Source organism: Scyliorhinus canicula, chromosome 5 (assembly GCF_902713615.1).
Source record: "Scyliorhinus canicula chromosome 5, sScyCan1.1, whole genome shotgun sequence".
NCBI lineage: Eukaryota > Metazoa > Chordata > Chondrichthyes > Carcharhiniformes > Scyliorhinidae > Scyliorhinus > Scyliorhinus canicula.
In genome coordinates, this window is record NC_052150.1 from 205,966,194 (window position 1) to 205,990,157 (window position 23,964).

Consider the following 23,964-nt stretch of genomic DNA (forward strand, 5'->3'; position numbering starts at 1 on the left):
GGCGCAGCGCCCGGCGCGCTCTGTCCATTTCTGGTGGGTTGGGGAAAGTTTTCCTCCCCACTAAGTTGCCCAGCATCTCGGCCACGTATGCCGTGGGGTTTCTACCCTCGGTCCCCTCTGGTAGGCCCACTATCCTGACATTTTGCCTTCGCGAGCGGTTTTCCTGATCGTCCACTCTGCCCTTCAGGCTCCCCTGTGTTGCGCCCAGTCTCGTCACCTCCCTCTCCAGGGCCATGATCCAGTTGCTCATGTCAGTCGTGGCTTTCTCCAGCTCCTTAATAGTCGCCTCTTGGGCTTCCAGTTTCTCCTCTTGGGCTTCCAGTTTCTCCTCTACTCTGTCCAGGGCGAGCTGCACCTCCACCAGGGCCTTGGCCATTGCTGCCTGCACTGCGGCCTCTATGTCTGCCCTAGCCTCTGCCTTGTTTACCTGCTGATGTTCCCTCAGCGCCTCGGCAAAGGCTGCCTTCCAGTTCCAGTTCCCCCTGGCCCAGGGGGAAAATGCTCCTGTCTGCCCAGTTCTTTTTGTTGTGGCGAATCTTCCGTTCTGCCGCTTCATGCGCTGATTAGGTTGTCTGAACGGGCTCGCACATTGCCCCGTCTGCTTTTGGTGCCACTTCTCCCTCTGCTTTGGCTCCCTTCTGGCATTTTGTCCGTCCCCTTTTTTTTCCCCTCCCTTTTTTTTCGCTTTCTTTTCCCCCTTTTCCCCCCCCCCCTTTTTCGTTTCCCCTCCCTTCTCTCCTTTACCACTTTTTTAAAAAAATTCTTTTGAAGAGAATTTGTTTTTTTTTAAAGAAAAGTGAAAAAAAAGTGAAAAAGGTTCTTTCTCTTTAAAAGTTTTCTTTTCAAAGTTTTGTTTTTGCAAAAGGGGAAGTTCTTTTTTCTTTTCCCTCATTCACCCAGGGTCGAGAGAGAGGCTTCTGGCCGGGAGTCCCTCTTTGTTCCTGCCTCGTGGTGTTTGGCACCGGGGGGGTGGGGGTGGGGCCGGTCCTTGTTGCTGGCTCGGTCCCTGCTGCTGGCTCAGTGCTCACTTTGGTCCCTGCTTTGGTCAGGGTCGCTGCTCGTCTTACCCTGAGCTCTCCTGCGGGGGGTGGGGGGGGGGGGGGGGGGGGGGGGGGGTTGGGGGGCTGGATCGCTCCGCTCCCGAATGCCCGGTTCTCCCGCTCTAATGAATTTGGAGTCCGAGTTTTTCTTCGTCCCCAATCTCTTGTTACGGGGGGGGGGGGCAAACGGGTGAGTTTGCGTGCTTGGCTGCAAGTTTTCGACGAGGAGCGGGACGTAACTTTGTTTCCCCCCCCCCCCCCCCAGGAGCTCCTCCGCCCGCGATGGCTCTCTTCCCCCGTCTGAAGCCGAATGCCCTGATTGCCTAATATCACTGACCCAACCACCCCCTTTCCAACTCGCCCCACTCTATATATATATATAATATACATAATACTTACACACACACACAGACATTGTAGAGGGAAAGGGTGGTGGAGAGGGAAGAAAAGTGATGATGAAATAAAAAGGATCAAAGATCACTGATGCTCTAGAATGGTTTCCAGTTCAAGTCTTTCAGGACTTGAAGCTTTCCCTTCGCTGCTTCTTTCTTCTGAACTTGAGAGGGTTTTCTCACGCAATGCTGTCTACTTTCTTTGCAGGTTCAAGATAATGTCAACTGTATAGCAAAGATGTGCCATGGGCGACAGGGTAGCACAATGGTTAGCACTGCTGCCTACATCGCTGAGGACCCGGGTAACTGTCCGTGTGGAGTTTGCACATTCTCCCCGTATCTGCGTGGGCTTCACCCCAACAACCCAAAGATGTGCAGGCTAGGGAGATTGGCCACACTAAATTGCCCCTTAATTGAAAAAAATAAATAATTGGTGATGGAACCATCAATTCACTAGACACGTGCTTTAAGTTATGAACAGTGGTTTTAATCTACTTACTACAGAGCCAGCCGGTTACCCGTTGAACTCTCGATGAACTGCAGGCTGGCTCTGGACAAGGGTATTTATACAGCAGTCCAGGGGGATGAGTCATGGGCGGAGCCAAGGGTGGAGCCCTGTACAAACTCCTGAGCATTCCCAGAGCTACTCCCCCTAGTGGTCGGATACCGCTACTGCGCTTACAATGGTATTGGTAAATAACGTGTGAATTACTAAGTTACATTCACCACAATTGGGTACTCTAAAAAAAATTAAAGAGTAATGATGTTTCAGTGACTCACTAGTTTTCGAACAATAAAGCAGTCCTTTACTTCAGCAGTGAGAGAGAGAGAGAGAGGTACCTCTACATTGTAGGTCTGATAATTGCTGTCCAGCCCTCTCAGAAGCATCCTGCAGGAACCAATCACTGACTGTTGTCAGCCAGAACATTATACCTGGCCAACCCACAGGTTCTGCAGCCAGCCAATCGAACCAACTTCCTCCAAAGCTGGTTCTTAAGATTCCCTCGGCGTTGATAAGTCTGCATTCTCCTCTCCAAAAACCAAATCCTGGAACACACTGTCCTGGGTAGCAGGCTACCTCAGCCTAAGTCCACTGCTTCGAGGCGCAATCCGATTATGAGTCCACGGACCAAAAATAATCAAATGAAACAAAAGAAATGGGAACAAAGGGAAATCAAAAGGAAGGACTCAACAATGTCAACTACTCGTGTAACATCGCAGAGGCAGGACTGAGACACAAACATTTTGCAACAATTGTACAATTTTCTCTATTATTTAATTCATTGGGTTGATATGACTTTTGAAAAGTCGATGCTGTTGTGTTGCAGAAGCGAATATGTATCCACGGTGGACAATCAAGATCTGACTTTTAGCAAATAGATCTCTCCGCAGTATGCCAGGGACAACCACCAATACTCAAAGCAGCCTCACCGACTCCTGCCAATTGAAACATTGCGATATGCTGAGCAGTTGTGCCTGACTCAAACCACTGCAGGCAACTTATTGTAAGCAGGTAAAGAAAGAGAGGGAGAAAGAGTTAGAGAGAGAGCAGGTTTCCTCCTCCAACTACAAGACATCCCAATTGGGATGCAAGGGGTTTCCAGCCAGATTCACCTTTCCGATGTACATCAAGCAAAAGAGTCACTTAAGTTTGTGAATATTGCTGATCCAGTATCAGTTCAGAACTCTGAGGTGCATCAGGCTATGAGGAAGAAAAAGAAGGAAAGAACTTGCATTTAAATATTGTCTTGCAGGACATTCCAAAATCCTTGACAGCCAGCAAAGTATTTTTAGGGTGTCATTACTATTGTAATGTAGGAAATGGAACAACTAATTAGCATGCAGCAAGATCCCATAAAAAAACTCTATGATAATCATAGAATCCCATTTGGCCCATCAAGTCTGCACCGACCTTTTGAAAGACAACCCTAGGCTTTCTAGGCCCAAACCCCTGCCTTGTAAACTCAGCCTAGGAGGCAATTTATCATGGTCAATCTACCTGACCTACACATCGTTGGACTGTGGGAGGAAACTGGAGCACCCGGAGGAAACCCACGCAGACATGGGAAGAAAGTGCAAACTCCACATAGACAGTCACCCAAGGTGGGAATCGAATCAGGGTCCCTGGTGCTGTGAGGCAGCAGTGCTAACCACCATTCCACCTTGCCGCCGACCAAATCATGACCAAATAATTACATTTAGCTATGATAAATATTGACCCTACCCAAACAAAAGTACTGTTAATGCGTGAAATCTGAAATAAGAACATGAAAGTTCTGATGAACGCCCATTGACCTGAAATATGAATTCTGTTTCTATCACAACAGATGCTGACTGACCGGGAGATCTCTCCAGTTCTATTTTGAAACAGTGCTATTGAGATTTCATTTCCACCTTCCCACTACTGCAGTCAAATCTCAGAATAAATTACTCAGGGCTTGAAGCCATGACAGCCGAGCAAGAGTGTTACTGCTGAGCTACAGCCAATCTCTAACCACGTCCAGCTGTAACTGTGAGCTGCTACAGCTCACACTCGACTACAAGTGCATTACACCCTGAAAAATACCATTCATACAGGAAGGACTGACCAGACGCACTGCCATCTGCAACAATAGACCCAATTTATATTTCCAGCTCTACGTTATTCACTGACAGCATTAATTGAACTCGTCAGATATGTGCAATTGCCCAACATCCCAACATCAATTACATTTTAATCTTTGTTTGGTTCTCACCTAATAGTAGGGAGATGAGAGAGTTGGGATTAATGGATCATTTTCAGTTTGGCAAATATAATTTATGGGGTGCAATGGGGATTAGTGCTGGCTCTTCAACTATTGCAATCTATACTAGTGACTTGCATGAAGGGTCAGCTTGTATTGGAGGCAAATTTGCTGGTGACTCCACTGGGGAAGCTGTGGTTGATGCCTGAAGGACAGACACTGGAGTCCCAGGATTGCAGAGCCACCCAGGCCACTGGCAACATGGTAGCATAGTGGCTAGCACTGTCGGTTCACAGCTCCAGGGTCCCAGGTTCAATTCCCGGCTTGGGTCACTGTCTGTGTGGAGTCTGCACGTTCTCCCCGTGTCTGCGTGGGTTTCCTCAGGGTGCTCCGGTTTCCTCCCACAAGTCCCAAATGACGTGCTGTTAGATGAATTGGACATTCTGAATTATCCCTCTGTGTACCCGAACAGGTGCCGGAATGTAGCGACGAGGGGCTTTTCACAGTAACTTCATTGCAGTGTTAATATAAGCCTACTTGTGACAATAAAGATTATTATTATTATTAGGTAACTTATGTGGAGTGCGGTGTTGTGGGGTAGGTGTCGAGGGGAGAATTCAAGGGAGAGCTGGCAGCAAACAGAGAGGTTTGGCTCTCAGCGGACTCCCCCTTCCCAATGTTTGGTCCTTCGATCAAGGGCACTCAATGCCTGTTCGAGGGAGCCTTGCCCCCCCTCCCGGAAAAGCTGGCCGCCCAATTTTATTTTATTGTATTTTTTTATTTTTCCAATTAAGGGGCAATTTAGCATGTCCAATCCACCTAGCCTGCACATCTTTGGGTTGTGGGGGTGGGACCCACGCAAACACAGGGAGGATGTGCAAACTCCACACGGACAGTGACCCAGAGCCAGGATCGAACTCGGGTCCTCGCTGCAGTGAGGCAGCAGTGCTAACCACTGTGCCACCGTGCTGCACGATTTTAATTGCTGTGCACACCACATGGTCCCTGACCCCGGTGACTATTGAGTTGATACGGGCAGCGGCACGATGAGGCCCCTAAGGGGGTCATTGGCCACCAAAGGGCCTCAATGGGCTTTGGAACAGGAAGATTGAGCATTTGCCTTCCCGCCCAGGGCATCATTCTGTCAGGGGCAGGAAGGCAGCGGAGATCTGGTTTGCCACAATCCTGCCTGGTTTCACATGCCCTCTGCCTCCAGGCTCACCAACAACGAGAGCAGCAGAATCCATCCAGCAGCTGAATTCCAAATCTCGGATTGAAAATCATAACCCTGGATACAGGCCAAAGTCAGGTGCAAAATTCACGGACAAGCAGATCTCCCAGTGCAATTCTTCCCAGTAAATCTGGTGGCTGTAAAATGTAGCACATATTAACAATGGTGGGGGGGGGTGGGGGGGGGGGGGGGGGGAAAGTGATGTGTTATAGTCCAAAGATAACAGTATTTTCATCCTGTGAGTGAAACCTCTCCCTGTGGCGTTGTGCACTCCCTGCATTTGCATTTCATTGAGTGATGTGTTTTAAATGCCTCTCCCAACCAACTTGGGAGTGAAGGGATTTCCCAGCTAGTTGTTCCAGCAATTGCTTCTCTTCTCAATTCAGGCTCTGCTAAATAGAGGAGCAATACAAGCTTCGAAGTGAACAATTCCCAGTGAGTTGAATGCTCGCTGACTATCCAAGCAGCTGTTACAGTAATTCCCTCATAACTTCCTTGTGTGTTGAGTGGGCGGAGAGAGGATGGTTATCCGTGTTCCAATGCATGTTGCTGATTTAACTAAAGGTGTTGAGCAAGGAAAAATTAACCAGGACAGCAAGAACAGTGGTATCTCTCTCTCTCGCTCTGTCGAGTTTGAGCTTGCGACTGTAGTTACAGGAATGGTACATAAACATCACTCTGTTACGCAGTGTTACACATGAACAAAAATGATAAAAGATTGAGGGCTGGATTCTCCGCAGCCTCAGGCCGGAATCGCGTTTGGCGCTGGGGCAGAGAATCACTGTTTATGATAGAATCGGGCCCGGCGATTCTCCGGACCCCGAATATTTGCGCGCCCACGATTTACGTTGCGCGGCTGGGCGGGGGCAATAGCCAGAGGCCTGCCCAGCGATACTCCGCTCCCAGCAGGCCGAGTTCCCGACGCCGTGGTTCTAACCACGTATGGCCGGTCGGGAACCTCGCGTGGCAGCTGCGGACTCAGTCTGTGGGCGCCCTGGTGGGGGGCGTGGGAATCAAGCACCCCTGGGGGGGGGGGCCTTATGGGCGGCCGGGGCAACGATCAGGTCGGTCCGATTCAGGGACGCGCGGCCGATCGAGGACCCTACATTGTCCATGTTGGTCCGGGGTCTGAGTCCGCCATGGTGCTCGGCGTGGCCCTGGAGGCCGCTGCCGTCCGCATGTGCGGAGTTCGGAACCAGAAATACGGGGTCCCTCCCAACCCCTTCAAGGTAAGTGAATCGCTATTTATTCTTTGCAGGAAACTGGGGAGTGCGCGTTTACACCGGCGTGGGGACATAGCCCCACTTTCGAAGAATCCAGCCCTGAGGGTTTGAAAATCCTAGGGCCGGGATTTTCCAGCCCTGTTTTTGGTGGCGCTGGAAATCCGGTTGGGAACGGAGAATCCAACGGGAGTCCCCAAATGGCTTTTAGGCTGGTGGGATTTCCGTTGACGGTCACCGCATGCTCTCCACCCCCCCCCCCCCCCCCCCCCACACACACACACACACCAATGACCGCACATTTAAATATCATTAGCAGGCTTCCCTGCTGTGTTATCCTCCCACAGAAGAAGGGCCTCCCCTCACCCATCCCGTGAACATGATGTCACTTTGGCGGGGTATACAACAGGTCTGGGCCAACGAGGACATGGCGAATTGTCCTCTCTGGGGGCGTACAGGTAAGTACAGCCCCCGGGGGGAATAGGGTCATGCCCAGAGCTTGGATCGAAAAGGAAAGGGTGGCTGGAATCTTTGCAGTCAAAAAGTTCCATCAGTATATTTATGGGCGGTATTTTGCAATCGTAACAGACCACAAACCATTGCTCGGGCTGTTCAATGAAGGGAAGGCAATCCCACCAATAGCATTGCCAGGATACAGCGATGGACACTGTTATTAGCACTGTCACTAACTTGATAGAGTTTTTCGAGGAGGTCACAAAGATGATTTATGCAGGTAGGGCAGTGGATGTTGTCTATATGGACTTCAGTAAGGCCTTTGACAAGGTCCCTCATGGTAGACTGGTACAAAAGGTGAAGTCACATGGGATCGGGGTGAGCTGGCAAGATGGATACAGAACTGACTAGGTCATAGAAGGCAGAGAGTAACAATGGAAGGGTGCTTTTCTAATTGGAGGGCTGTGACTAGTGGTGTTCCGCAGGGATCAGTGCTGGGACCTTTGCTGTTCGTAGTATATGTAAATGATTTAGAGGAAAATGTAACTGGTCTGATTGGTAAGTTTGCAGACGACACAAAGGTTGGAGGAATTGCGGATAGCGATGAGGACTGTCAGAGGATACAGCAGGATTTAGATCATTTGGAGACTTGGGCGGAGAGATGGCAGATGGAGTGTAATCTGGACAAATGTGAGGTAATGAATTTTGGAAGGTCTAATGCAGGTAGGGAATATACAGTGAATGGTAGAACCCTCAAGAGTATTGAAAGTCAGAGAGATCTAGGTGTACAGGTCCACAGGTCACTGAAAGGGGCAACACAGGTGGAGAAGGTAGTCAAGAAGGCATACGGCATGCTTGCCTTCATTGGCCGGGGCATTGAGTATAAGAATTGGCAAGTCATGTTGCAGCTGTATAGAACCTTAGTTAGGCCACACTTGGAGTATAATGTTCAATTCTGGTCGCCACACTACCAGAAGGATGTGGAGGCTTTAGAGAGGGTGCAGAAGAGATTTACCAGGATGTTGCCTGGTATGGAGGGCATTAGCTATGAGGAGCGGTTGAATAAACTCGGATTGTTCTGGAACGACGGAGGTTGAGGGGCGACCTGATAAAGGTCTACACATTATGAGGGGCATAGACAGAGTGGATAGTCAGAGGCTTTTTCCCAGGGTAGAGGGGTCAATTACTAGGGGGCATAGGTTTAAGGTGCGAGGGGCAAGGTTTAGAGGAGATGTACGAGGCAAGTTTTTTTACACAAAGGATAGTGGGTGCCTGGAACTCGCTGCCGGAGGAGGTGGTGGAAGCAGGGGCGATAGTGACATTTAAGGGGCATCTTGACAAATACATGAATAGGATGGGAACAGAGGGATACGGACCCAGGAAGTGCAGAAGATTTTAGTTTAGATGGGCAGCATGGTCAGCACGGGCTTGGAGGCCAGAAGGGCCTGTTCCTGTGCTATACTTTATTTGTTCTTTGTTCTTTGTTCTTTGACCTTGGCAAAGTTGCGCCACATCGTCCTACACGTGGAACTACAGAGAAAACTGCCTGAGGAGCCGCAGGGTTTCACGGCGAAGCAACAGCAGCTTAGTGTGGAGGACATTCTCCTGTGGGGAACCCGTGTTCTGGTCCTGAGCCAAGGCAGGAATGTTCTACTGCAGGACCTACACAATGGATACCCGGGAGTGTCCAAAATGAAGATCCTCGCCAGACGTTACGTGTGGTGGCCGGGGCTCGATGGTGACATCGAGAGGTTGGTGCATCAGTGTGCGGCATGTCAAGAGCATCAAAAGCTGCCCACCATCAGCTTCTCTTCTCCCCTGGGAGTGGCCAGGCCTTCTCTGGGTACGGTTATATGCCAACTTTGCTCGAACTTTTTTAGGGCCAATGTTCCTGCTACTCTTTGACGCCCACTCAAAATGGTTGGACCTTTACAGGATGCGGTCCACTACCTCAGAGACTACTATTGAAAAGATATGCCAGTCTTTTAATGTCCATGGCATCCCGGAGATGCTCCTTACTGATAATGGCGCCCCTTTCACCAGGGAGGAATTCTCGCACTTCATGCAGGCGAATGGTGTAAAACACATTCGGACTTCCCATACCAGCCATCTTTAAACAGCCTGGCTAAGCGGGTGGTACAGACCTTTAAGAGGGGCATAGAAAAACAAGCCACGGGGTCCTTGGAGCCATAATTGGCACGGTTCCTGTTCAGCTATCGGACCACACCTCATACAATGACAGGAGTAGCACTGGCAGAATTGCTGATGGGCTGAAGACTAAGGACCCGCCTTAGCCTGACGTTTCTTAATATTGGCGGGAAGGTGGAGTGAAACCAGGATCTCTAGAAAATGTACTATAGCCAATGGAAGCTGGACAGAGGGTTCAAGCCAGGAGACACTGTGTACTTCCAGAATTTCGGAGATGGTGCCCAGCGGATACCATTGACCATAATAGCAAAGACTGGACTGGTCTCCAAATGGTAAAAACCAAGGAGTGGACAGTATGTGGACACCTTAAAGGCAGGGAGCCCAGACCAGGACCAGCCCCACCTGATGAGTCAGCTCTTCATCCCTTTAGCCCATTATCCAGGGGCCAAGGAGGAACACTCCCCAAGGGCTAGGACGGAGATATGCGCAATATGGAGGATTCTGGATCAGACATGGAGACAGAGCATCCATAGACTCAGATGACAGTTTTGCTAGGGAGAGACCACTGACAGCAACTCCCAGACGATTGGCGTCGGAACAACACTCACTGACGTGTCACAGCCCCTCCCCCCCCCCCCCCCTCACCCGGCCCCACAACCGCTGGAAACACAGCCATGGGCGAAGCGGCAAAGGAGATCTCCTCCACCCTCGATGACAGAGGGACATGTGGACTTTTGGTGGGGAGGGATGTAATAACCCTTGTAAGACCCATGGAATGACCCAATTGACCTCCCCATTGGGCTTGAGGAATCCTCCTCACTGAGGGGTAGAGGCCTAACAGTTGGGTCTCGTCGAACCGGTCAGTTAAAAGGCGGCCCGAATTGGATCCGACACTACGGATGGTCCCGGATGGCACTGATGTATTTCACACCACGTTGTGGCCTTGTTTTTCTTTGACAGAATAAACCTGTGTGTTTAAGCATTCTCGGGGCTCCTCTGAATATTATAGCCGGCAAGGCAGCTGGCAGGCTGACGGGCTGCTTTTTGCTTCTCTCACCCAACACAACACTTAGTAAAAAAAACAGTCAATTCCGCCCTTGGTCGTTTCTGACCCTCAATCTTCTCACGTATTTCTCCTTCTGTCAAAATCGGACCACCCAGCAATATATTTAATTGCCATCGAAACAGAAATTGTTGGTAAGACTCAACAAGTCTGGGGGTATATGTGGAGTGAGAAACAGAGTTAACGTTTCAAGTCCAATATGATGTTTCTTCGGAAACTCCTTCAGAGTCAGACTGAACTTGAGATGTTCAGGTAGAATTCTCCCATGACGATGGGTTCAAAGTTGGCTGGTGAGGGTGGGGGGAGAATTTGGCAGGAGGTCCTCTGGTGCCTGCCATGGGAGATCAGGAAACTGATTTGTATCCTGCTAATGAAGGCCTGACTGGAATCCCCCACCCATGCCCAATTCACCACAATGTCAGTGGGAAAACACATCAGCGCAGAACATGTCTGGAACCAACATGGTGTCCAGATGTCAGGGCTCGCCTGGACAATGCCTGGGGATGCTTCCGGAGTTCAGGATGGAAGCCGACAGCGACCCTGGACCCCAGAACACCGCAGCAGTAGGTGGGGGGGGGGGAGGGGGGGCATCTGCAAGTGGATCTTCCATTTTCAGTGTCGCCGAGGAGGTTCATCTTCCAGCCTCAGAATATTCCTGAAGGCCCATCTGCCTTTTCGAGAGGTCCATCTTCTTTCTTCAACAGTGGGCCCACACGTGGAGAGCAGCCGACCGATCACAACACTGAAGTTTCCAGAAGCGACACTGCAGCTATGTGCCTCAGAAATGTTGGGAAATGGAGGCCCAGTGAGTGTTAGGAGACCCAGGGAGAAGAAGAATCCTGTTGGGGGGGGAGGGGGGGGGTGGGGGGCGATCACAGGGGACACCGATTGAGATATTGGTGGATTAAAATGGCACGTGGTGGGAGTGGTGCAGGAGGGAGATTCGGAGATATCCGGTCTTTGAGAGGAGGACACCCACAGTCAGGAAGAGGCTTCTGATGGAAGTTCGCACTTCCTGCCCACCTCAACAACCCCCCAGGGGAGCATAGAATTCAGGCCATGATTTCTGCTCCTTGAACAGTGGTCACCAGGGGTTCCCGAGGCAAGTATTCCAACACTGCCTCCCCGCCCTCCCATGTCCCCACCCGATGTACCAATATTGGTGTGATCATCCGATGACCACGTGTTGGTTAACGAACCCCACCCTGACGCAAAGGGTCAGGAGCGGAAGTGAGTGCCGGCCCCTCTGCTGCCCACAAGGCAATCGAGGAGGCAGGGGATTTTCAGCGGCTCAATTCATGCTAACATTTGTTAACAGTGAGAAGGTTTTGTGTTTTAATTCATATCATAATTACTTGTTCAGGTCCCAACATCACAAAATGCTCATGTAAGTTGCTGACAGATGTTATTAATAGGAGTTTAACCAAGATGACAAATAATAAACAGCCGCTAACTAAATTGATCTTGATCGGGATAGGTTTTGTGAGACCTCAGTTCACTAGAATCAGTGCAGCACAGTAGCACAAGTGATTAGCACTATGGCTTCACAGCGCCAGGGCCCCAGGTTCAATTTCCTGCTGGGTCACTGTCTGTGTGGAGTCCGCACGTTCTCCCCGTGTCTGCGTGGGTTTCGTGCGTGTGCTCTGGTTTCCTCCCATAGTCCAAAGATGTGCAGGTTAGGTGGATTGGCCATGCTAAATTGCTCTTAGTGACCAAAAAGTTTAGGAGGGGTTATTGGGTTACGGGAACAGGGTGGAAGTGAGGGCTTAAGTGGGTCGGTGCAGACTTGATGGGCCGAATAGCCTCCTTCTGCACTGTATGTTCCATGTATATCTGATAACCAGAGCATACTGGACCTTGCAAAATAAAATTCTGGTTGTGTTCTTTGCTGGCTGAACATCGAACTTCTTGAAATCACCAATCACTTTTGGCACCCAAATGCCTTGAATTATTAAAGAAAACATCTTAAAATGAATGAGGTACCATTCTGCATCCTAGATCTCTAAAACATTTTATTTGCTATCAATCCTTTCTCTGTAATGATTAGGGAGAGCAAAAAGCTAAGTTCTGAGTATTGTCCAGTTTGCTTTATTACTTTGCCCATCCTCTAAAGGATAAATTAAAATCATTAGATCGTAGAATGAAAGAACATTGAACAAAGACAGGCTGTCCACCAGGCCAATTAATCCTCGCCTTCCACCACAGCCTGCAAATAATCCCCCTTGAAATATTAAGAAAATTCCTTTTTCAAAGCTTTATTTGAATCTGCTTCCAACACCCTATTGGACAACATGGGCGGGATTCTCCGCCCCCCCCCCCCCGCCGTATTCTCTGGCACCGGTTTTTGGGCGGGGTTCATACCACGCCGGTTGGGGGCCCCAGCCCCCGCAATTCTCATGGCCTGAATGGGCCAAGCGGCCGTCCATTTTTGGCCAATCCCGTCGGCGTGGGTTACGCATGGTCCCACACGGCGGGGCCTGGCAGGTAAATCGGCTGGGGTGGTCCTCGGGGGGACGCTGGGGGATCCGACCCACACGGTGGCCTGGCCCGCGATTGGAGCCCACTGATCTGCGGGCGGGCCTGTGCCGTGGGGGAACTCCTTCCTTCCGCGCCGGCCCCTATAGGGCTCCACAATGGCTGACGCAGAGAAGTGAACCCCCCGCACATGCGCCATAATACATTGGCTGGTCTACACATGTGCGGTTCCGCGCATGCGCGAGATCACACCGGCCCTTCGGCACATGCGCGAACTTGTGCAGTCCCTTCGGCGCCGGCTGGAGTGGCGGCAACCCCTCCAGCGTCCACCTAGCCCCCGAAAGTGCAGAGAATTCCGCACATTCGGGGGCTGTTGACACAGGAGTGGTTGGCGCCAGTTCTCCCGCTGGCGTGGGAATTTAGTCCCTCAGAAGGGAGAATCCCGCTGCATATTCCAGATCACAACAACACACTTGCATATAGAACAAAAAACCTTTTAATGTGGGCCTGGATTTTCATCCTCAAGCCAGGAAGCAGGAATCAAGTAAATTCCTGGCTCTGCCCACCAGCCTCAGTGGAAGGCGCCGGAAAGCAGGACCATCACCGGGGCAGGAGGGGGATTGGCTGGAGCTGGGCCAGCCAACATGGGAAAAGGTTTGAAGACAGCCACAGGGGCTGCTGGGTGTGGAGGTCATCCTTGGTGCTGTGGGACTTTGTCCCAGTTAATCTTCCCTGGAGCATATCAACAACAAGTACTCCTACATCAAACTCCTATTTATTGACTACTGCTCCACCTTCGACCATAATCTCAGCCAAGCTCATATCAAATCTCCAAAACCTAGGACTTGGCTCCTCACTCTGCTACTGGATCCTCGTCTTTCTGACCCATAGACCACAATCAGTAATGATAACAAACAACACCTCTTCCACGATACTCCTCAACATCGGGGCCCCACAATGCTGCGTACTTAGCCCCCGACTATACTCCCTGTACACATATGATTGCGTGGCAAAATTTCACTCCAACTCCACCTACAAGTTTGCTGATGACACGACCGGAGTGGGTGGATCTTGAACGATGAGTCAGAGTACAGGAGGGCGATAGAGAATAATAATAATATTAAGCTTTATTAGTGTCACAAGTAGGCTTATACTAACACTACAATGAAGTTACTGTGAAAAGCCCCGACTGGCCACACTCTGGCGCCTGTTCGGGTACACTGAGGGAGAATTCAGAATGTCCAATTCATCCAATAAGCACGTCTTTCGGGACTTGTGGGAGGAAACCGGAGGACTCGGAGGAATCCCACGCAGACACGGGGAGAACGTGCAGACTCCGCACAGACAGTGACCCAAGTGGGAATCGAACCTGAGACCCTGGCGCTGTAAAGCAACAGTGCTAACCACTGTGCTACCATGCTGCCCACCAAATGGAGTGGTGTAACGACAACAATCTCTCCCCCAAATTCAGCAACATTAAAGAGCTAGTGATTGACTTCAGGAAGCTAAGTACTGTACACACCCCTGACAGCATCAATGGGGGCCGAGGTGGAGATGGTTAACAGCTTCAAATTCCTATGTGTGCACATCACCAAAAATCAGTCCTAGTCCACTCACGTTGACGCTATGACCAAGAAAGCACAACAGCACCTATACTTCCTCAGGAATCTAAGGAATTTCGGCATGTCTAAATTGACTTTTACCAACATTTGCAGGTGCACCATAGAAAGCATCCTATCTGGTTACATCACAGCCTGGTATGGCAACTGCTCGGCCCAAGAACGCAAGAAACTACAGAGAGTCGTGAACACAGCCCAGTCCACCACACGAACCAGCCTCCCATGGATTGACTCCATCTACACCTCCCGCTGCCTGGGGAAGAAAGAGGGCAGCATAACCAAAGACCCCTCCCACCCGGCTTACTCACTCTTCCAACTTCTTCCATCGGGCAGGAGATACAAAAGTCTGAGAACAGCTTCTTCCCCGCTGTTACCAGACTCCTAAACAACCCTCTCATGGACTGATCTGATTAATACTACACTCCTGTATGCTTCACCCCAAGCCGGTGTCAATGTATTTACATTGTGTACCTTGTGTTGCCCTATTATGTATTTTCTTTTCATGTACTAAATGATCTGTTTGAACTGCACGCAGACAGATACTTTTCACTGGACCTCGGCACACATGACAATAAACAAATCCAAATCCAAATCCAAATAAAAACATCAAGGCCAGCAAGCCCTCACCTCTCACACTCACTCACCCTCCAAACACGCTCCATGCCACGTCCAGTTCAGGCTCTCTGATCTCTGCTGTCAATTTCACAATGTTTGTTTACATAAGTGATTTCGAGGGTTTGGGTTTTTTTTGGTATTTTAAAGGGCTTGGATGATTGACACTTTTGTTAGCTTGTTGTGCAGACTTTTATTTTCAAATAAAAGGAGAACGTTACGAATAAATTACCTTTCTTCATTTACTATGAATATCGCTAGAAGACTCATTGATTCTAAAAAGTGTACAGTGGTTGAATGAGTATGGAAGTGCCATAGTTGGGACTTGAGGCTATCAGGGGCTTGAGGGGCTGTGGGAGTCAGTGGAATGGTAAAGCTTGAAATAGAGGGCATGAGGGACCATGGGGACTGGGTGGAAGGACAGACCTTGGCATAGGAAGCATGAGGAGGATATTTTGAACTTGTCTTTTAAAAGGTCCCCTCAAGCAGACTTGGGTTCATGACTCCTCTGAGGGCCTGTGAACCATGAGTCTTCACAAATCAGGCCCGACTCCATGAAAACTGCGGAGGTGCAGGAGAAGCCCATCTCCACAACAGGGCCAACCAGGTCAGGAGTGCCCGATGGGGCCTTTTAACAGAAACCAGGCTACACCCCAGTGGGAACTCCTGAAAATCAAACAGCCCAGAATGGGTCGGAACTCCCGGAATTGGAATGAACCCGTTATTTTTAAAGGGCTCCAAGGTCATCGCGACTCAGTAGAAATCCAAGCCATAACTATTTTGCTAGTTTCTTAAAGCTGTGCCCTCTGGCTTCCGAGACTACTGCCAGAGGAAATACTTCCTCTGTACTTACTGGATTAAAAACTTTTCTGATTTTGAAACTCTCTATTAAACCTTCTCACCCTTCCCTTCCTGGCCTAAGGACAACAACCCCAACTTTCCACATCTCCCCGCATAACTGAAGCCCCACATCCCTGGTACCCTTCTAGCAATTCTGCGACCATTAACCCTACTTTGCCTCTGATTTAGAAGATTGTGGGTTCACAATCCACTCCAGAAATTGTGCACATGATACAGGTTGGCACTCAGAGCCATACTCAGGGATCCCAGGAAATTGGTGAGTGAGGCGGGTTGGGAGTCGCGGGAGGGAGTGGCAGTGGAAATGGTGCCAAGGGCAAGGGGAATGGTTTTCAGCACCAATTTGCCAATGCTGGTTGCCATAGTTTGGCACAGAGCGCCCATCGACAAAGGCCTTCTCCCACCTCCCCTCACGAGGCAGCAGGTGGGTGGCTTCCAGGAGACAAGGAAAAAACTGTGTGGCTGTGTTAAATTCCCTGAGCCACCGTTGAATACTCAGATAATTGATATTGAGTGGTTCATTAGTAAGCCAAATTAACATCCTGCCACCAGCAGGCATGAATCCCGTACCATGTCCTTCCTACCCTCCAATTAATGGGCGTAGGTTTTCTTGATATTGGTAATCCTATGTGAGTAGTCTTACCCCCGTCATCATACCCACCCTGCCAGACTCAACTGAACTCCGCCCCATTAATCTGCCTGTTTTACCAGTCTTATTGTCTCCACCTGAAATCTGGAACTTTATTTCTGTTTTCTACATATCCGTGCTTTGTGTCATCTACAAATTTTGTTTTTTTTATTTCATTAACGAGACGTGGGCATCGCTGACTACACCAGCACTTATTGCCCATCCCTCGTTGCCCTTGAGAAGGTGGTGGTGAGCTGTCTTCTTGACCAACTGCAGTCCCTGAGCTGTAAGTACACTCAGCGTGCTGTTAGGGAGACAGCGTCAGGATTTTGCCCCTGTGACAGTGAAGGAACAGCAATATATTTCCAAGTCAGGATGGTGAGCGATTTGGAGGGGAACTTCCAGCTGATGCGATTCCCATTTTCTGCTCTTGTCCTTCTAGATCAGGCATTTTCAAAGTGGCGATCGCGACCCGTGGGTGGGTCACGGGCGGGTGTCGGAAGGGTCACGGTGCCAGCCATTGTGGCGCTCCCGATCGCAGGAATTCACGCGTAACAGCCATAGCAGCCGGCTTTGAACAATGCCTCGGAGGCGGGGTCTACTTGCCTCTCGACCAATTGGTGAGCAGTCACATGACTAGTCCCAGCCAATCAGACGAGAGGCACATGACCAGCCAGAGCCAATGGGAAACCAATGCTCTGCACAAATGGCAGTACTACCACTCATATCACCACACGGCCCGGGAGTGTTGGGACCTGAACCCGGGGTCAAAGTGCGATCACAGCATGGCAGCGACTACGTGGTGATCACCAATTATGAACAAGGCTATGACCTTGATCTGTTTTGCATCCCTAAATATTACTCAAATGATCTGGAGAGAGTATATATTCCTCATGGTTTAATCATGGACAGAACTGAACGTTTGGCAAGGGACATAATGAAAGCCATGGGAAGTCATCACATCGTTGTCCTCTGTATACTGAAGGGTGGGCTATAAGTAAGTTTTATGCTGACCTCTTAGACTGCATAAAACATTGAATCGAAACAGTGACCAGTCAATCTCAATGACAGTGGACTTCATCGACTTGAAGAGTTACTGCAATGATCAGTCAACAGCGGAGCTGCTCAGAGTTTACAAACTGAGGTATGAAATCCACGCTTCCCTCATCGAGAAATTGTCCTCTCTGGCTGATTCGTTTGCGGATGAAACATGGATGCTAACTATGCCTTACCTTGTAGACATTTTTTCAATTCTAAATGAACTGAACCTCAAATTGCAAGGGAAGGATGATGACTGCTTTCGGCACTATGAAGAAATCGCAGCTTTCCAAAACTCATTGAAAGACTGGCAATTGCGAGTGCAAAGCCAAAATTCCTACATGTTCCCTACATTGCGACAGGAAACTGTCAATGGATTGGCAAGCCTGACTCCAAATGAAACTGACTGAACTTTGCACCTCAGCTTTGGCAGCTCATTAAAAACATGGCACAATGTGGGGCGGCATGTGAAATGAAAATGAAATAAAAATTGCTTATTGTCACGAGTAGGCTTCAATGAAGTTACTGTGAAAAGCCCCTAGTCACCACATTCCGGTGCCTGCCCGGGGAGGCTGGTACGGGAATCGAACCGTGCTGCTGGCCTGCTTGGTCTGCTTTAAAAGCCAGCAATTTAGCTCAGTGAGCTAAACCAGCCCCTAAGGCGAAGTGGTTAGCACCGGGACTGCGGCGCAGAGGACCCGGGATTCGAATCCCAGCCCTGGGTGACTGTCCGTGTGGAGTTTGCACATTCTCCCCGTGTCTGCGTTGGTTTCACCCCCACAACCCAAAGATGTGCAGGTTAGGTGGATTGGCCATACTAAAATGCCCCTTAATTGGAAAAAAATAATTGGGTACTCTAAATTTGAAAAAGTAATATGGCCCAAGTCAATGAAACTGTCAGCATTCTGGAGTAGCATCTCCAAGGAGTATCTGGAGCTGAGTAAAACAAGCATTTTGTTGCTTTTGTCCTTTGCAACGACCGACATGTGCGAGGTTGGATTTTCAGTCCTCACAAAGATGAAGACAGCATAAAGGAACTGGCTGAATCCTGCACCCGATATGTGCATAGCCCTTTCCACCTGTGAACCTGATTGGAGTGAGATTGTGAGGACCAAGCAGGCTCCGTCTTGATTTAAAGGTAAGAGGAAATGGTGGGTCATGAATGTCAGCTGGCGTGTGTCACGAAGGTCAGTCAGCGTGGGCCGCGAAGGTCGATCGGCGTGGGGCACGAAGGTCGGCCAGCATGGGTCCCAAAGGTTGGCCGGTTAGTAAAAATGGGTTCCCGGAAAAAAAGTTTGAAAAACACTGTTCTTCGCACACTGCACTCGATGGTAGTGGTCGTGAGTTTGGGAGGTGCTGTCTAAGGAACATTGGTGAGTTACTGCAGTGCGTCTTGTAGATGGTACACACGGCTGCCACTGTTTGATGGAGGGTTTGAATGTTTGTGGAATGGAGAGGAATCAAGCGGGGCTACTTTGTCCTGGATGGTGTCGAGCTTCGTGAGTGTTGTTGGAGCTGCACTCATCCAGGCAAGTGGAGACTATTCCATTACACTCCTGACTTGTGCCTTGTAGATGGTGGACAGGATTTGGGGGGTCAGGAGGTGAGCTGCTCGCCATAGGATTCCCAGCCTCTGACCTGCCCTGGTAGCCACACCATTAATATGTCTAGCCCAGTTCAGTTTCTGATCAATGGTACCCCCCAGGATGTTAATAGTGGGGTTTCAGCAATGGACATGCCATTGAGTGCGAAGTGGCGATGGTTAGATCTTATATTGTCGGAGGTGGTCATTGTCTGTCGCTTGCCTCAATATTGTTCAGGTCTTGCTGCATTTGGACATGGACTGCTTCAGTGTCTGAGAAGTCGCAAATAGTGCTGAACATTGTGCGGACATCAGCGAACATTCCCACTTCTGACCTTCTGATGAAAGGGAGATAATTGATGAGGCAGCTGAAGATGGTTGGGCGTAGGACACAACCCTGAGGAACCCCTGCAGTGATGTCCTGGGACTGAATAACCTCCAACTATCACAACCATCATTCTTTGTGCCAGGTATGACTCTAACCAGCAGAGAGATTTCCCCCGATTCCCATTGACTCCAGTGTTGCCGGGACCCCTTGATGCCACACTCTGTCAAATGCTGCCTTGATGTCAAGGGCAGTCACTCTCACCTCACCTCTGGCATTCAGCTCTTTAGTCCATGTTTGAACCAAGGCTGTAATGTCAGGAGCCGAGTGGCCCTGGCGGAACCCAAACTGAGCATCCGTGAGCTGGTTATTGTTGAGTAAGTGTTGTTTGATAGCACTGTTGATGTCCCCTTCCATCACTTTGCTGCTGATTGAGAGTAGACAGATAGGGCGGTGATTGCACTTGTTGGATTTTTCCTGTTTCCTGGACAGGACATACCTGGGCAATTCTCCATGTTGCCGGATAGATGCCAGTGTTGTAGCTGTACTGGTACAGCTTGGTCTGGGCTGCGGCAAGTTCTGGAGCACAAGTACTATTGCCGGAATACTGTCAGGGTCTCTGCAATATTCAATGCCTTCAGCCATTTCTTGGTATAATGTGGAGTGAATTAAATTGGCTGAAGGTCAATTCTGTGATGCTGGAGTCCTCCAGAGGCGACCAAGATGGATAATCCACTTGGCACTTCTGGCTGAAGATTGTTGCGAATGCCTCAGCCTTGTCTTTTGCACCGATGTGATGGACTCCTCCATCATTGAGGATGGGGATATTTGTGGAGCCTCCTCCTCCAATGCGTTGTTTAATTGTCCACCACCATTCACGGTGAGATGTGACAGGACTGCAGAGCTTAGATCTGATCTATTAGTTGTGGGATTGCTTAGAATATTTACAGTGCAGAAGGAGGCCATTTGGTCCATCGAGTCTGTGCTGAACCTCTGAAAGAGCAGTCTACCTAGGCCCACTTACCCGCCCCATCATCGTAACCGTGTAACGCCATCTAACCTTTGGACACTAAGGGGCAATTTAGCATTGCCAATTCACCTAACCTGCACATCTTTGGACTGTTGGAGGACTCCACACAGACAGTGTCCCAAGATCGGATTTGAATCCAGGTCCCTGGTGCTGTGAAGCAGCAGTGCTAACCACTGTGCCACCATGCCGCCCAAGTTTTGTCTGTCTGCTGTCAATTACTTGCTGTTTGGCACACAAATAGGATACAGATCCTGATAGATTAAGAAGGTCAAAGATCAGTTTTAATCTATGCTGAAGTAGTTGATTCCCGCCGGTTAAATAATGGGAAAGGTGAAAATTGAGATTCGTGCTGGGCGGAAATCAGTTTGCTATCTAACCACGTTGCTCCCAATGGCGAGTCCCGGATCACAGCCAAATATGGCAACATTATCACTGACCCCAATTCACACCAGTTTCCATCTCATTAGCGAGATCGCAGTCAAATGTAACGTCCTCCCGGGAATTAACCGGCTCCCCAGTGAGAGTTTGCGGGGGTGTTGTTTAGTACTCCTTTCTAAAAACGTGAAGTTGACGCAATGGCTACCGAGGGGAAGTGAGGAGGCGAGTAGCCATTTCCATTTCCTGGCATTCAGCACAAGGGCACTGGAGCTGTTGCCCGAGTGCTCGGGATAGGGCGGGGTGGGGGTGGGGAGGGGGGCAACTGACCGCCGGTCTATCCACTCCTCCAATTCCTTACAGATACCAAAGTGGATGGTGGAGTGGACCCCGCAGACGATGCCCTCGAGGTTCGGGTGGCAGACTAGGCAGCCAGACGCCGGAGAAGGCAGCAGCGTCGAGGCAGGCTGGAGGTGGCACCCATGTTCCGGGGCTGCTGCACACCCTGAAGATCTGACCACCTATCAGGCCAAGGTGGAACCCCGAGGGGGACGGCAGCGACAGCCCAAGGTGTACAGGTATCATCTGTCTTTAGAGGAGATGACGGACAGAATGTGCCGCGGGAGACTCCGGATCTGGTTCCCCGTGGGGGATGAGGACACCCCCTTCCGGTGGCCATGAAGGTCACCACAGCCATAAACCTTTATGCAATGGGTTCATCTCAGGACTTGAGCAGGGACTTGTGTGGCATTGCACAAGCTACAGCCCACAAGTACATCCGTGAGGTCAGGGATGCCCTGTATGCCCTTTGATCTGTACCAAGCCCACCAAGATGCCCGGGCTGCAGGATTCTCCACCATTGCTGGGGTGTCCCAGTTCCAGAGGGTAATTGTTGGCATGCATGTGGCCTTCCGTGCACAGGGGCATCAGGGAGTGACCTTCATTAACAGGAAGAGTTCCACTCCCTGAATGTTCAACTCGTGTGCGACCACCACCTTCAGATCATGCACGTACCTGTGTGCCTGCTTCCCAGGGAACATGCATGATAATAATAATAATAATCACTTATTGCCACAAGTAGGCTTCAATGAAGTTACTATGAAAAGCCCCTAGTTGCCACATTCCGGCGCCTGTTCGGGTAGGCCGGTACGGGCATGACAGCCACATCCTGGGACACTCGGAGATCCCTGGCGTTTCCGAGTACCACACCAGCATGACGGGTTGGCTCTTGGGCGTAGGGGGTATCTGCTGAGGTCCTGGCTGATGACACCAGTGTGGAGGCCGGAGACCCAGGAGAGACCCGATATAATGAGTCCCGTGCTGCCACCTGGGTTGGTTTAGCACAGTGGGCTAAATAGCTGGCTTGTAATGCAGAACAAGGCAGTAGCGCGGGTTCAATTCCCGTACCAGCCTCCCCAAACAGGCGCCGGAATGTGGCGACTAGGGGCTTTTCACAGTAACTTCGTTGAAGCCTACTTGTGACAATAAGTGATTATTATTATTTAGCAGTGCAGCAGACTGCTCAAAATGCAGTCCTAATACCTGGACCACTCTGGCAGTGCCCTGCAGTACACACCCAGAGGGAATCCCGCTTTGTGTTGGTCTGCTGTGCCCTCCGCAATCGGGCACAGCAGCTGGGCAACATGCTGGAGGAGGAGGAGAAAGAACATGCAGCCTCGTCTGAGGAGGAGGAGGCAGACCAGGAGGTGATGGTGCAGGAGCATAGGGAGGATCCGCAGGAGGAGCCAGGAGATAGAGGACAGGCGGAGTCGATGGCCTGGCATGTCCTGAGGACCAGGGAGGCTCTCATCATTGCCCGATTCTCATAGGACGAGGCTTTGGCTGTCAGACCACCCCTTCCCCCCCCCCATTCCCCTCCTCCACCCCATTCCCCTAGCCTCCCATTCCTGACCCTCTCACCACCCCCCACCAGTTCCCCCCACACCCTCTGACTACCGTGTTCTATCCTCCAAGGGTCTGTGTAACTGCACCCTAGGGTGAGGGGCCTGTGTCACCAGTGGTGATCCCTCGCTGTGAGGAAAGCTCTGATGCTCCTTAGTTTGTGCCAAAGTCTGACTCCTGTGTACTGCGGACAGCGCGCTCAGAACGGGGCCTACATCAGGGGCATTCCATCGTGGACCACCAGGGGGCAGGAATGGTGGCAGCACAGGGGGTGAGGGTACAGGCAGGCCCACTGTGAAGATTAACATTGTTGTGTTCTGTGTTCTTGTCTCTGCAATGAATCTACAGAACTGCTGTTGACTTAACTAGAATTATGATTTATTGATGTACACGTGGTTAAGTAACAATCAGAATTGCTGTACAGACCAAGTTATCATAGAGTTACATTAGACTCTCCTGAACGACCCTTATGTGTGACTGTCCTTGTGTACACCTTACGACCTTCTGTCGGTAGCCAGATGCCACCTGACTGATGTCTTATGCCACCTGCTGGTGGGAGGTCATACTGGTGAGTACTTGTAACATTATCTATAGGCATATCACCAGAAACGTGCCAGTGACATGTTTTTACTGTTATTGACATTTCCATTCCCCCTAGCTAAAGATAGTGCCCCCTGCCACCACCCTGTCCCTCCCCGTGCCCACTCGGTGAACTTCAATCTTCTTGATCTTATGTGGTCTACTGCTAAGTCTATGTGTGTCCCCAGGATGCACATCAGAGGTCATGGCAGCCTGCTGCCTTTCCCATCCCATGGCTTTAGATGCCCTTTGTGGATTTCCTCTGGACCACCTGGTGTCGGAGTGCCCAGGCTGACTAACCGGTGTCACCGGCATCACCGTGCCACCATGGTCTGCCCGTTGTCCTTGAGATGTGCCGGTGTCAGGAGGGGGGCATTCGGGAGAATTGGAGACCGTCATCGCCTCCTTGGTGGCAGGCCCCCGATTGGCCTCCAGCACTTCCTCCTCCCGGACAGTGCCCTAGGGGCCCTGGGGAACTCAATGAGACGGAGGGGCAGCTGGAGTGAGCTCCAGAGGTCTTTGCCTCATCTGGCTCCTCCAGTCCTGGTGCCTCCCCATTGTCTGCACCATGGTGTCAACACCCTCAGCAATGATCCTCAATGACTGGGCCATGCTCTGCAGAGCCTCAGCAATGCCCATCTGCTCCTGGGACACGTCCCTCAGTGACTGGA